At 39.9% G+C, this 15435-nt stretch overlaps 1 protein-coding gene across 1 annotated transcript in view; it reads right to left on the reverse strand.

Moving 5' to 3' along the window:
- shisa8b (shisa family member 8b) overlaps nucleotides 1-15435 on the reverse strand; it is a 51004-nt gene that overhangs the window by 15612 nt on the left and 19957 nt on the right. The window lies entirely within an intron of this gene.

Genomic DNA, 15435 nt, shown 5'->3' on the forward strand with positions numbered 1-15435 from the left:
AGAAGGAAATGCCAAAATGCCAGAAGTCCAGTGTCAAGTACCCACAGTCAGTGATGGTCTGGGGTGCCGTGTCAGCTGCTGGTGTTGGTCCACTGTGTTTTATCAAGGGCAGGGTCAATGCAGCTAGCTATCAGGAGATTTTGGAGCACTTCATGCTTCCATCTGCTGAAAAGCTTTATGGAGATGAAGATTTCATTTTTCAGCATGACCTGGCACCTGCTCACAGTGCCAAAACCACTGGTAAATGGTTTACTGACGATGGTATCACTGTGCTCAATTGGCCTGCCAACTCTCCTGACCTGAACCCCATAGAGAATCTGTGGGATATTGTGAAGAGAACGTTGAGAGACTCAAGACCCAACACTCTGGATGAGCTAAAGGCCGCTATCGAAGCATCCTGGGCCTCCATAAGACCTCAGCAGTGCCACAGGCTGATTGCCTCCATGCCACGCCGCATTGAAGCAGTCATTTCTGCAAAAGGATTCCCGACCAAGTATTGAGTGCATAACTGTACATGATTATTTGAAGGTTGACGTTTTTTGTATTAAAAACACTTTTCTTTTATTGGTCGGATGAAATATGCTAATTTTGTGAGATAGGAATTTTGGGTTTTCATGAGCTGTATGCCAAAATCATCCGTATTAAGATAATAAAAGACCTGAAATATTTCAGTTAATGTGCAATGAATCTAAAATATATGAATGTAAAATTTTCATCATTACATTATGGAAAATAATGAACTTTATCACAATATGCTAATATTTTGAGAAGGACCTGTATAAGGCTGTATTTTACTTAAAGTAGTAGAAAAACGTCACAAGTGTTTAAACTCACAAGTTTTAGTACTTCAAGAATTATATTTTGAACTCATCACATATGTACTGACAGAATCAGATCTGTATTTAGGGTATACCAAAAGGACCCGACATTAAAAATTATTTTTGACTTTATTAATAGTTTGCATATCCTAAGTGAAACTGTTTAACTATTAGGGTACCCAATTTTTTCCAGATCTATAAACTATTCCAATTCTTAATGACTGAAACACTCTCCTCTCTTTAATTGTAATCTGCAGAGTCGGTCCAAGGTTTTATGAGGCCCTAGATAGAGTTTGGTTAGGGGCCTTCCAACTACCATCAGCAGAGTTCTTGCAGGGTTGGAGGAAAGAAAATTGAGTATGGAAAAATGTTTGAGTTTCCAGACTTTATTCCTTTTTTCATTTTCCTAAAAGAAACACATCTATTTTCAATGCCAAGTTGCAAACCCAAGGCCTTATTCCTGCAATGCAATGGGGCTAACAGCTGAACCACTGTGCAGTCCCTTAAAAAGAAAAAAATCAGAATTTCTAAAAATAGAGTGATTTTCTTAATATATTTATGCTTAAGTCACATATTTTATTTTTGATTTGCACTGATCTTAACATCTTAGAAAACATACAGATCAGGCTTTTCCTGGCCAATACCAATTTGCCATTTTCTATCAGGTCTGACCAGTCAAGTCCAATATTAATCACCCACAATTTTCTTTTTTGAGCACAGCAACACATACAATAGACAAAACATGCTGCAAGTTCTTTGATTGAGGTTGAAGTTGTCAGAAATGTATTATAAGAAAAGTAGTTTGTCGTCTTGGTGTTCAGTGTCCATGTGTGTCCTTCAGTGTTTTTTCAGAAGGATACATTTCAGCCAGCTGTACATGACCGTAGGCCTTTTCTGCATGACATCCTTGCAATATGGTCACATTTAGACTTTCTGGCTCTTGATGTGTTCCAGTTGCAGGAAATAATCTTTAAGGCAACAAATGTAATATATTTATATACTATAATCTATTTATACCCATCCATAGCTTAATACTTTCTTGTGCAGAGTATTGCAATGTATTTCCACAAAGGGGTGAAGACAATGTGTCCAACTCGACTCAAGACATTATTCTCAGAGCAAATTTCCTTTGACTAGCAGTATTCATAATTGTCACGGTGGGGTTTTGGGGTGGACCGAAGCGCAGACAAGAGCTTGGCAGCAGCATTTCAAGCAGTCTTCAGCTTTATTCAAAAAATTACGAAGCGTAACAAAAAATCACTGCAAGACATAACCAGAGTTGAAATCCAAAAACTTACATCTGCAGGCTCTGCAGGAACATGGCACACAAGGCACAGTCTAGGGTAGAGACCCGAGTTGTGAAACGCAGAACCAGCAAAGAACACATAAACCAGACTAACTAATATACTAAGGGAATACAAAGGGCAGGTAATCAAAGGAACAGGGAACAGGTGTGACAAGGAGGCAGGGATGCAGAAGGAACAGGTGAAACAAATACAAAGACTAAGCAAGGGCGAAGAGACTAATAAACAAATAAAGAGAAACACAGACCAAGCAAACCTATAGACAAAGATAAATAATCAAATGAAGCATAAGAAAACTAGAATAACCATGAACTAAAGTACACAGAGAAACTAGAGGGTACAACAACAACAACCTAAGAACAAATAAAGAGCCCATAAAGAGAACCTGGTTATTAAAGTAAACAAACCTAACCACACTGACTGAATTGACTGGAAAGGGAACAGAGAACCAGGATATGTACAAACCAAAAATAACAATAACAAAAACTAACCTATAAGGAAGAGCTGGAAAGAGAACAAATACCTAACCATAAATAAATAGAGATACTAAAAGAGGAACTAAACTAAAGAATCCAAGGAAGACAAGAACTATAATAATAATAATAATAATAATATCACACAAAGTGAAAAGAAAGCAACTAAGAAACTAAAAACAAGAGGAGAGAAACACAACACACACTAGGAGACGGTAGAGGCAGAACAAAACTATCAGAATAACTGAAGGAATAAACAAACAAAACTACAAAGCCCAAAGAGTAAAGACACCAAACTGAAAATCAAACAAACACAAAACCAAAACAGAGTCAAAAATGGCAGATTCTAACAATAATCTTTTCACATTTCGTCACATTTCTACCACATTCTTTTTTATTTTATTTTATTGGGATTTTATGTGAAAGACCAACAGAAAGTAGAATATGTACATATGAAGTGGAAGGACAAGGATAAATAGTTTTCATAGTTTTTCACCCAAAAAATCTGAAAAGTGTGGAGTGTACATGTATTCAGCTCCTTTCAATCAGATACCATTAAATAAAATCCAGTGTGACCACTTGCCTTCTAAAGTCACCTGATCTAGTCAATTCAGGTCAGTTTATTCATATAGCGCCAATTCACAACATGTACTTTCAGCTGATCAACTTCATGTATCCGCCATATTTATTTCTTGCTGTAATTTTGTAGTCCAAGCTCAAGTGTGCATTCGCTGCAAGAGGATGTGTTCGGTTCCATGTTTTTCATGGAAATGTTTCCACATTAGTGGGGAAATTTCTAATTCCCTCACTTCAAGGATGAGTGCTTCAGCAACCTCCGCCAGTATCAAGAAGGTTTTGCTGAAATAGTTCGTCCGATTAAGGGGTCAGTTCCTTCTGTCTATGGAAACGACGAACACAGCAAAGCCGTAAGCTACAAATAACGCTAAAATGACAACAAGTTTTATTTTAGACACAAATTTATTATGAATTGATAGGACGTCCTGCTGACTGTTTTGATAGCAGACATAACTGTACTGAGGTTTTGAATAGTATTATTACATAAACAGTTTTTAATTGTTTTTGTTGTTGTTTGTTGTTTGTTGTTTAATTGTTTAATTTTGTTATTTAATTGTTTTTGCCATTTTTGTCTTGTTTTTGTAGCACTAGATGATTGTTATCAAATTACAATTAGCAAACAGTGCAGTCAAATACAGCTTATTATTTAAATTGGTTTTCTATGTAAGGAAACCTGGGAGATTGCATCGAGTCAGTGACTTGCAGCATTCACTCCTCCTGGATGAGCATGTGGACGGTCAGTTGCATTGACTTTGCAGCAATCCCTCATACTGAGCATGCATTTAGTGACAGTGGAGAGGAAAAACTCCATTTTAACAGGAAGAAAACTCCAGGCTCAGTATGAGCGGCCATCTGCCATGACCAACCGGTTTGAAATACATAGCAGAGACACAAAAACAACAGAGAGGCACTGACCCAGGAGTACTTTCTATGGGAATGAAAAGTGAAACATCCTCCTTTATTGGCTTCATCTAGGAGAGAAATAGAGCAAAGCAGATTAGCTTTGAGCCAGTTTTCAGTCTATAGTATGAAAAGAGAGTGCATACAGTTATAGTAACAGCTCAGCCAATAGCTAAGTCTACGAGAGAGACAGGGTTAAACACTGGAAGACAGGGCCAAGTGGATCATCTATAGAAGGAGAACTTTAAGTTATTGGCAGCAGCAGGTTGGCCGATGCCCTCCTCCAGGAAGGTGCCACAGCTGAACACAAAGCCAGGCCAGATGTAGCTTCTAGAAAGAACAAAAATGAGAAAGAACATAATGTTAAAAGCTAAAATAAAAGCAAATATTGCAAAATTGGAACGTAGTAGGAGAATGCAGCAGAGTGAGGGAAAGTGGTTATGTCCTCCATCAACCTAAGCCTATAGCAGCATAACTTTAGATATAGCTCAGGATAAACTAAGCCTAACTATAAGCTTTATTGAAAAGGAAAGTTGTAAGCCTAGCCTTAAAAGTAGACAGGGTGTGTAAAACTGAATTGGTTCCACAGGGGAGGAGCCTGATAACTAAAAGACCTGCCTCCTATTTTACTTTTAGAAACCGCCAGTAAACCTGCAGCCTGAGAATGAAGTGGTCTGTTAGGAACATATGGAATCACAATCTCTGATATGTAATGGAGCTAGATCATTAAGAGCCTTATATGTGAGAAGGAGAATTTTAAATTATATTCTGGATTTCACAGGAAGCCACTGAAGGGAAGCTAAAATAGAAGAAATATGATCTCTTTTTGAACCCTAACCCCTATCTCTTTTTAATTTTTATCAATAGTCCAGCCTTGAAATAACAAATGCATGAACTAGTTTTTCAGCATCACTCCTGAATAGGATATTGTAATATTCTGGAGGTGAAAGAAGTAAATCCTAGAAACCCGGTTAATATGGGATTTAAATTACATGTCTTGGTCAAAAATAACACCAAGTTTTTTTAATTCAGCACCGGAGGTCAAATTAATGCCATCCACATTCATTGACTGACTAAGCAGTTTCTTTTTCAAAGACTCTGGTCCAAGGACAAAAGCTTCTGTCTTGTCTGAATTTAGAAGTAAAAAATTTAGTCATCCAGGTTTTAGGTTTTCCAGACCTGCCTGTAGCTTTGGTTGGATTCATCTGGATTTATGGATAAATAATAAAGCTGAGTATCATCAGCATAAGAGTGGAAAGGTATCCTTTCCACTCTTATCCGGGTAAAAGGAATCCCAGGGAATCTCATACGTTCCTTTTGCATTGTCGCGGACCATTTATTTAAATCAGCCTAATGACGTATGGGGACGTTGCGAAAAAAACTGCAAAACACCTTCATTCCAGCAGATGTCATTACTCCTTTACTCCGTTTAAAAGCTAATAAATATTTTTTTTGTGTAAACTAATAACTAATAGATAATGAGCAGCTTAAGAGTTTTAAAGTTTATTAATTCCTTCCATTATTCCTTAAGTTGCACTGGATCCATAAGCAGGAAAAGTTTAAATCAGTGTTTTACATAAAATTTTTTACCAACCTGCATCTGGCCAGAGTTGTTGCTTTACAACTGCATGATTCATTTATAATAACTACTAAAAATTGATTAAAATACTTATTTTTCTTTTATTATCTGGTAAACTCACATCAGATAACTACTACAGAACATGTTCATCATCAGCACTGCATTAAAATATTTCTCTTACTGACTGTGGCGAAGTAGTTTATAATTAATGCCAACAATAAGTTAAAGTGTCACAAATTTCCAGCGAAAAATATTCTGGTTTTTCTTCTGGTACGGTTATTCACCACATACCTACTAAATGCTTTTTATTAACTTCAGCCGACACAAATAAATAACAGGTAGCAGGAAATCCCAGAGTGCTGGGCCGAGATCAGGCACAGTTAGTGGGGATGTCCCAGTCCACCTGCCCAGTTAGCTGAGCAGCCAGACCAGCCTGTGAGCGGAGCTCTGCTGCTCCAAAAACAAAACAAAAAAACAACATTTAAAAGTAGGCTCATTCTTGATGAACTGACTACATAGATTAAGTTTTGAGGTCTACTTTTTCGTTTAAAAACATCTTAAAACCACTTTTTTGTGACAAATTAATGGTGTAAAAATTATTACTTTGTATAGTAACCTCTCCCATTACTGAAGCTGCTGGTGCCATGCCTCGCCACGCACTGCCAAGCCCCTTTAACAAATCCCGGGGAAGGCTGAAAAGACCATCTCCATAGTAGGACCATTTACCCATGAAAGTAAAGCCCTGGGAAAGTGAAATTACCCAGGTAAATTTGTATCAAAACATAACCTTGGCTTTACAAAGCCTGGGGCTTTTTCAAAGACTGGGGCTTTTTCCAGGCAATAGAAAAAGTGGCTTTTAGTGACTTTCACCAGTGATTGTTAAGTGTTATGATGAACTCTGAAACCGAATTGAAACTCTTTGAACAGATCATTACTGTGTAAATGCTCATACACTTGATTAGTAATTATTTTCTGAAGCTTTTTATATATAAACAGAAGACTGGATATAGGATCATCTTGATCAAGAGAGGTTTTCTTAAGTAAAGGTTCAATTACAGCAGCTGTAAATGCCTGTGATTCATATCTGTTTACTAAGGATAGATTAATCAAATCTAAAATTGGGGTGGTTTTCAAAGGAACACTTCCTGAAATAATTTGGTGGTGATTGGGTCTAGCATAAAAGTTGAAGGTTTAGATGAAGCTAATATTTGTGATAACTCAGAAAGCTCAATTAGATTAAAAAAGTCCAAATACGACCAGGTTACACAGGTACCTCCAATGCTGTCTCACTTACTGAGGATGAAGTAATCATGTTCAGGAGTATGACAATAATTGTTTTTTTATGGAATCAATTTTATTTATTAATAATTCCATAAAGTCAGTCCTGCTAAGAGCTAAGGGATTGTATGGCTCAATAGAGCTATGACCCTGTGTAAGTTTGGAAACTGTACTACAAAGAAAACTGGGATTATTCTCATTCTCCTCTATTAATAATGAGAAATAAGCTATTCTGTCTTGGCAAAGTATCTTTTTATACAACAGTAGGCTATTTTTCCAGATTAAGTAGGAATCCTCTAGCTGTGTAGAGCGTCATTTTCCCTCTAATTTTCAAGCATTTCACTTTAAAATACTCAGCTCTGAATTAAACCAGGGAGCCAGCCTCCTATGAATAATTACCTTATTATTCAAGGGGGCCACACTATGAACAATAAAATAAATTTGTGAAAGGGAAGAAATGAAATTACTGGCCTTTACTCTGTTTTCTGTGATAATGAGGAAATTAAAAATGGAACGGATTCTTTAAAGGTTTTTACAGCATTGTCTTGATCTACTATGATGATTTTCTTTCAGGTGTGGAGTACTCAGTTAAATTAAAGTTTAAAAAAATGGTCAAAGAGGGCAGGGTTATGAGGAAATGTTGTTGCTTTACACTCATTGCCACATTTCAGCACAAGGTCCAGAGAATGAAGACAAAAGTGGGTAGATTTGCAGGTGCTTTGAGCTAAGCCAGTTGAGTCTAAGATGGCATAAAAGCTATATTTAGGCTATTACTTTCAGTGTCAACATGAATGTTAACATTCCCCACTTTTAACACTAAATCAGATAAGAAGAAAACTGATCTAAAAATTGATAATAAGGGCCTGGTGGACGATTTAATTCAACAGATAGAAGGGGTTTTAATGCTTTGCAATGGATGAGGAAAACTAAGGCATAAATATTCAAAAGAATTGTAGCTATTAATTGGTCTGGCACTAATCAATAAATTGAAATGAAAGATGGTTGCTACCCCACCTCCTTACCCGGTATTTCAATGTATGTCAAAATTTTATTTTAAAAAGAAAGTGTTAATTCATTTAGGGTGTATTCACACCAGGAAAGTCCTTAGGTCCGCTTGTTTGGTCCGGAGCAAAAGCGGACTTTACATGGTACTTTTTGCAAGTGAACTATTACTTGTAAACAAAGCCACGCGGGTGACGATCATTGCTTCCATTGGACAGAAATTATGGGGACGGGACAGAGCACAGATCTGGAAATTTAGGAAAACAGTTGTGGACGTGCTGTGTGCAGCACCTCTGTTCTGCATATTTGTGCCGTTATTACAGCTGCAATATTATTATGAGGGTGAAGAGCAGCTCATTCAATACAGATTTTGTGACGTTCTATTTATAAGTGTGGAACATGCGTTGGAGAATGCGTGCTGAACGCCGAGGAAGACGGTGTGCTCTGCGTGCCCGGTCCCACATGCCCAGCTTTGCAACAATCAGCTGACCAGGTATGATTTGAGTATAACGTACACCTTTGCTATTGGCTACGGTGGCTTGTTAAGTCCAAAGAGACGTATGTTTTCTGCAATTGGTTTGGATCGGGGCCGGTTTGTATTCAGACCATAAGCGAACCACACCACAGTCCGTTTGGAAGCGGACCAAGACCACCTCAAAAAGTGGGTCTTTTGAGGTGGTCAAAAAGGGTTCGTTTGAGTGTATTCACATCTGCACAAAAGGTCCGGACCAATGGGGGAAACGAACTCTGGACCGTTTAAAGTGGACCAAAAGTGGCAAGTGTGAATACACCCTTATACTAACATAATCCTTTTGCTGTAGCCAGGTTTCTATGAGACAAAATAAATCAATCCTATTATCAAAAATCAAGTCATTAAATAACATTTTTGAAGAAATAGATCTTATGTTCAATAACCCACATTTAATTGTTTTATTTTTTGTTCAGTGTGAGTTTTTATTTGTATGTTATTTTCATGGTTTTCTCCATTTAGATTAGATTAGATCTATTCAGTTTTAGTCATGGGCAAGACACTCTTAATAGTGTAATGGATGAGTAACAGTACAGAAGCTGCAGAGAGGAGTGTTAAACTACATCTCTGCTTCCTGGTCTGAACCCTGGGTGTTCAGAGTTTTGGAGAAATAATAAATTCGGCCAGATTCCTTGAAACAAGAGCTGCTCCATCCAAAGTGGGATGGATGCCGTCTCTTCAGATCAGACAAGGTTTTCCCCAACAATTATCAATGTAGCCCACATCGTTTTTAGGACACCACCAAGATAGCCAGTGGTTAAACGACAGCATGAGACTAAACATGTTGTCACTGGTCAGATTAGGGAGGGGACCAGAGAAAATTACAGAGTCCAACATTGTTTTGGCAAACTTGCAAAGAACGCTAATTTTGGTGACCTCCGAATTGCGTAACCAGGTGTCATTACTGCCAGCGCGAATAACAATCTTACTGTATTCATGCTTATCCTTAGCCAACTGTTTCAGGTAGGACTTGATGTCGCCTGTTCTGGCCCTTGGCAAACATATGCAACTGCCAATTACCAGAATCAGCTTCTCAGTGGGTGTGTCAGTATGCAGGGAAAATCGGTTTAGAAAAGGGGACTGGTTGGTGGTGACCTGTGAGTTTGAATCTAGGACTGTGTTTTCTATATACCGTCACCCAACCGGCCTGAGGTCCCAGGTGTATGGGCTCTGCATGAGAACTGCTACAGAGAGCTACCCTTGGTGGCTCCATGCTGGTCTTGGCCTTGGTTATCTGCTAATTTTTTTAAAAGACAGAGCTGGTCCTCAAATTCCAACACAATTGTCTCCAAAGCAACAAAAAGCCTACATTTATCATATGTACCTTTATCACTAAAATAGGCAGAGGAGTAACTGAACATCAGACACATAAAGTAGGAGAGAGGAGAAGATTCAGACAAAGAAGGAGAAACAGCAGCAATGACAGTTTGGGTAGTCATTGAAGCGACCCCTTAACACTATGAAAAAAAAAAGCGTATGAAAGACAAAGCATTCCCAAACACAAAGTGCAGCAACAGAAAATATGTGTTTTAATGTGCTTATGTGTTAGAAGTCAGAGATGTCACATTAAAGAGAATTCAGATCAAATCAAGAGAGCCCAACAGACCTAACAATCCACCAAGCGCAACTGCAAAAACAGGATCAAACAATCTAATGGGACCACATTTAATGCGTCATCCAAAAGGGGCAGTAGGGTAGTACTATGGCAAATTTACCAAGACTTGGCCGTCCACCTAATCTGGACAAAGGAAGCATTAATCAAAGGGACAGCAAAGGGGCTCATGACTCTAGAGGAGTTTGCTGGGTTTGATAGTTCAGGTGAGAGTCTTTTGGCAGAGCTATTATTAGCCATGATATCCATAAATATAGCCTACATGGAAGAGTTGCAAGACGAAAGCTGTTGCTGTTGCTGTCTGGTCGGAAGAGACCAAAATTTTACCTTTTGATCTAAATGCAAAATGTTATATGTACTAAATGGTAAACTGGTAGCTCACTCATTCATACATGGATACACAGATTGGTAGACAATTTGGGGTTAAGCGCCTTGCCCAAGGGCAGATCAACATGTGATTGCGGGAGGCTAAAATAACATTCATTACTTTCAAGATCACTCTTCCCACTAAGCCACAGCTACAAAACTAGCACTGAACGTATCCCTGAACATACCTACTAGAAGTTGGACCATGGTGGTGGCAACATCATGCTATGAGGATGTTTTTCAGGAGATAAGCTGGTCAAAGATAATGCATCCAGCAATGGAATGGTTTAGATCAGAGCATTTTCATGTGCTGGAATGGCCCAGTGAAAGTCTAGACCTAAATCCAATTGAGAATCTGTGGCAAGCCTTCAAAATTGATGTCCACAGATGCTTAACTGTTGCTACCAAAGCTTATACGTGTAGCCAGCATCACACAGAGCATAATTGACCTGACGACTAGAGCCAAAGGGCCACTTGTTCACACTCAGCCACTTCTCTCATGAACTATCTGTGGGTGTGATGATGATGTGTTGCAGTTTGAGTCACAAGGACTGTTTCACATAATCCTGTTTGTCATCACTCAAAAGCATTTTGAGTTGATAAAAACTACATCTGTCCAGTTTGCATGCCTTTGTGGAAAATGTAATTCTGGTTTTCTTGGACTGTTTAGGGAGGCTTAATGGAGCACTAATGTGAATGTGAAAAATCACAATCATGAGAATAAATGAGTTAGAGTTAAGAATAGATAGGAGCCTGAAAAAAATAATAGGCTAGAAGAGTCTTCCGTTGTAATTCCACTCCAAATGTAAAAAACTGCATCAATGACATGTTTACGTAAACTCTATTTATATATACATCAGAAATTATATTCATTCATTCAAATCAATTCAGATCTCATTATTGTGAATCCATTCATATAGTCTGAGCTTGCTTGCAGGTCTTTGATAAGGATGCGTTTCTCTGCTTATTTGGGTCACACTACAAAGACTTTGCATGACAAGCTCCTCTTTCTTTATGTTTAAACTTTTTTTCCCACGTTTTTCTCCTAAGTTCGCCCTTTCTCTCTCTCTGGCTCGTCTTTACCTGGACCCAAATTAAAATTAGTTTTTATCTCTACTGTCCCTCTGCTGCTCCTTTCTCTGTGACTTGTTGCCTTAATGTACTAAGCTCTCTCCTCTTGGCTCGCTGATAGAAACAACTTGCTGATTTAGACTTTTAATCTCCAATACAATCTCCACCTGTTTCCAAGCTGGATGCCGTTTTATAGAGCGCTGTGTGAGATTCACAGGAATGTCAGATGGCGCCTCTGAAAAAGTTAAGATAACCCCACAAACTAATAAAGATTTAGCGCCATCAGCTCTTTAATTGTGTACAATCACCAAACTTTACTGGATCTTGGGACAGTGAGTCATGACTTCACAAAAATTTGGCATGGTGGACCAAAAACAGCTCCATTCCTGGATGCGACACCTCTCTGGCATTGGCAGGCTCCGGTTGTACCTGTACAGCGTAAAGGTCAGCATCGCTGTGGGAGACGTGGCAGGATATGCCATGTCTCTGCCAAAAACCAAGGCCAGGCTGTCCTATTCGACTGCGGTTTCTCGATCTAAGTTTGGAATGACAAACTAGATTTTTGGCAGTGGAGGGACCCTGTCGGCACCTGGCTGCTGCCCATTATCCATTCGAGTGGAACAACCTGACATCGCTGCCCCTGCTCTCCACGCCCACAGCGGCACGCCCCTGGAATTTGCAGCCACTGAGTTGGGCTCCGCGATCCGCTGTGGCCTCAGACCTGCCGGTCCTGACCAAGATCGGCCTGGTGAATGCTAGATTGCTAGCAAACAAAACATTCATCCTCAAGGATTTGTCCCAGGGATTGGATCGGCTCTTTCTGACCGAGACGTGGTTGAGAGAAGATGACTCCAGTGCAGAGCTTCTACTGCAGGACTGTTGCTTTTGGAACAGCCCTCGGACGTTGGGCCGCAGCAGTGGAGTGGCAGGAGTTTATAAAACAGACTTGAACTGCAAATAGGTGTCGCTGCCATCCTTGTTCAATAGTTTTGACCTGTGTCTGTTTGTGTTGAGTTGAGTTTCACTCAGAAATGTGCTTTTCCCATGGGCCTTGACAGTGAAGAGCCTACTTCCTGGTTTGGTTCAACTTGCCGATATGCCTTGAATCTGGTGGGCCCTCTGAAAATCAGGCAGCTTGAAGCTAAACTTGAGCCCTGGTTGAATGACCTGACTAAATACTATAAACTCTAGAAAAATTATCCTCTTAACCCAGTTTGTATTAACAGAATGTTGCACAAAAAGTCCCTAAATAAATTTTTTTGCAAACTTTGTACCTAAAAAGGTAGTTTATAGCTGAGGAAGTTGAACTGGGTGGTGCTCGCAGTGACATCATTAAACATTGTTTAGTTTAAAAGTGAATGGCTGTGATTGGCAGTTTTATCGTGTGGGTGGTGTTGGACCACTTGTTTGCTGAGTATTGGATTATCTGCCCGTTGTTGGACGTCACTGTGCCCCTCCAATGGCATCGGCCATTTTGTACCCAGGACAGCCCGCTCCTACATATCCCATCGAGCATTGCGACTGATATAACTGGGCGTCCCCAGTCTGACGTCACAGGATGCTATATAGGAGGCGCTCATGTTTGAAAAGCTGCCTTCCGCTGGAAATGACCTGGTGATCGAAGAGCGCCACTTTAAGAGAAGAACTCTGTGAAGAGTTTCATTCATTCTCTCTCGTTGGACAACGAACTATTCATAACTGAAGTCTGTGGACTAAGAAGGCCGCAGATTTCACTTTTGCCGATCGAAGACGTGAGTTAACACGTAACTGGAGACATGGAGTTTCGGAGAGACGAACTGCTACCGTGTTTCATTTTCAAGTCGACTTTGATGGTCAGATCATATTTTTCCTTTTTGTCAAGAAGACCGAAGGACAAAGACTGACCGTTCCCCTGAAGTTAATTGTGGACGCACAATTAACTCAACCCCACGTTTCCTCGCTCGAATTCCCTCGCTCAGAAAGAAGACGACACAAGTAAAACCCATTTCTTTTTTTATTTCTTTATTAGGAGGCCTGGGCAGGGTCAGAGGTTGTAGAAGCGATCAGAATCGCTGGTTAGGATCTCATGTGTTCTGAATATGTGCATGTAACCTTGCTTGTTGAAACTTTGATTTGTTATGTAATATCGGGATCCGCCGTGTTCCCCAGAGCTGTCTGTGTTTACTATCTGAACGCGGGTGCGTTGCAAAACTGGACTGTTAAAACGACCTCATGGTAAAATTCTCCATTTTACCTTTGTCTTCAATCTCACTGTGCTAGCTTGCCGCCAAAAGTTATCAATCCTTTGTTTCAGGAGTAAAGGGGGGAAGTTTTATGATCAGAAGATCATAAAAGACACTCTAAGCTGCACTCCAACCCCCCACCAGTCATCACCACACCCCCCTCTTCATATCCTCTCCCTTCATCTGTAGTGCCATAAACTGCTGGTTGACTCCATACATACCCACTACCGTTTGTTGATTTTGCTTATTTAGATGTGTTACCCCGGTGTGTGTAGAATTTTGCATGTTGAGTAGGTGACAATTAATAAATATTCACATAGATAAAGAGAGAGCGTTTGGTGTTTCATTGTGTGCAAAAAGTGATGTGTCAGTCAAAATAAGGTTCAAGTTCCACACGTTTCAGCAGAAACGGTCGATTAAACAGTGACATCTCCAGCAATAGTTATTAACTATTACGGAGTATCTAACGGTTGTAATTGTCAGAGGCGTTGAGCCACAATTACAACACCAGAAACCTCTCTGGTCTCGATTCGTAAATGAGGATTTATGGTTAAGAAATTGATTTAGTCAGATTATGATTTGTAATTATAATTATTGATCAAGATTATTCAATCAATAATCATACTCCCAACAGTGGGATATGGTTGCTTGCTGTGAGAATGCCTCTGGGTCATGTACTCCAATATTTGTGGAGACCATATGTTGTTAAAAACTATTTGTTTCCCTTTACTTTAAACCCAGTTTTACAAATACAGGGGTTGGACAATGAAACTGAAACACCTGTCATTAGTGTGGGAGGTTTCATAAATTGGACCAGCCTGGTAGCCAGTCTTCATTGATTGCACATTGCACCAGTAAGAGCAGAGTGTGAAGGTTCAATTAGCAGGGTAAGAGCACAGTTTTGCTCAAAATATTGAAATGCACACAACATTATGGGTGACATACCAGAGTTCAAAAGAGGACAAATAGTTGGTGCACGTCTTGCTGGTGCATCTGTGACCAAGACAGCAAGTCTTTGTGATGTATCAAGAGCCACGGTATCCAGGGTAATGTCAGCATACCACCAAGAAGGACGAACCACATCCAACAGGATTAACTGTGGATGCAAGAGGAAGCTGTCTGAAAGGGATGTTTGGGTGCTAACCCGGATTGTATCCAAAAAACATAAAACCACGGCTGCCCAAATCACAGCAGAATTAAATGTGCACCTCAACTCTCCTGTTTCCACCAGAACTGTCCGTCGGGAGCTCCACAGGGTCAATACACACGGCCAGGCTGCTATAGCCAAACCTTTGGTCACTCATGCCAATGCCAAATGTCGGTTTCAATGGTGGAAGGAGCGCAAATCTTGGGCTGTGGACAATGTGAAACATGTATTGTTCTCTGATGAGTCCACCTTTACTGTTTTCCCCACATTTGGGAGAGTTACGGTGTGGAGAAGCCCCAAAGAAGCGTACCACCCAGACTGTTGCATGACCAGAGTGAAGCATGGGGGTGGATCAGTGATGGTTTGGGCTGCCATATCATGGCATTCCCTTGGCCCAATACTTGTGCTAGATGGACGTGTTACTGCCAAGGACTACCGAACCATTCTTGAGGACCATGTGCATCCAATGGTTCAAACATTGTATCCTGAAGGCGGTGCCGTGTATCAGGATGACAATGCACCAATACACACAGCAAGACTGGTGAAAGATTGGTTTGA

This window comes from Girardinichthys multiradiatus, chromosome 10, assembly GCF_021462225.1.
Source record: "Girardinichthys multiradiatus isolate DD_20200921_A chromosome 10, DD_fGirMul_XY1, whole genome shotgun sequence".
Taxonomy (NCBI): Eukaryota; Metazoa; Chordata; class Actinopteri; order Cyprinodontiformes; family Goodeidae; genus Girardinichthys; species Girardinichthys multiradiatus.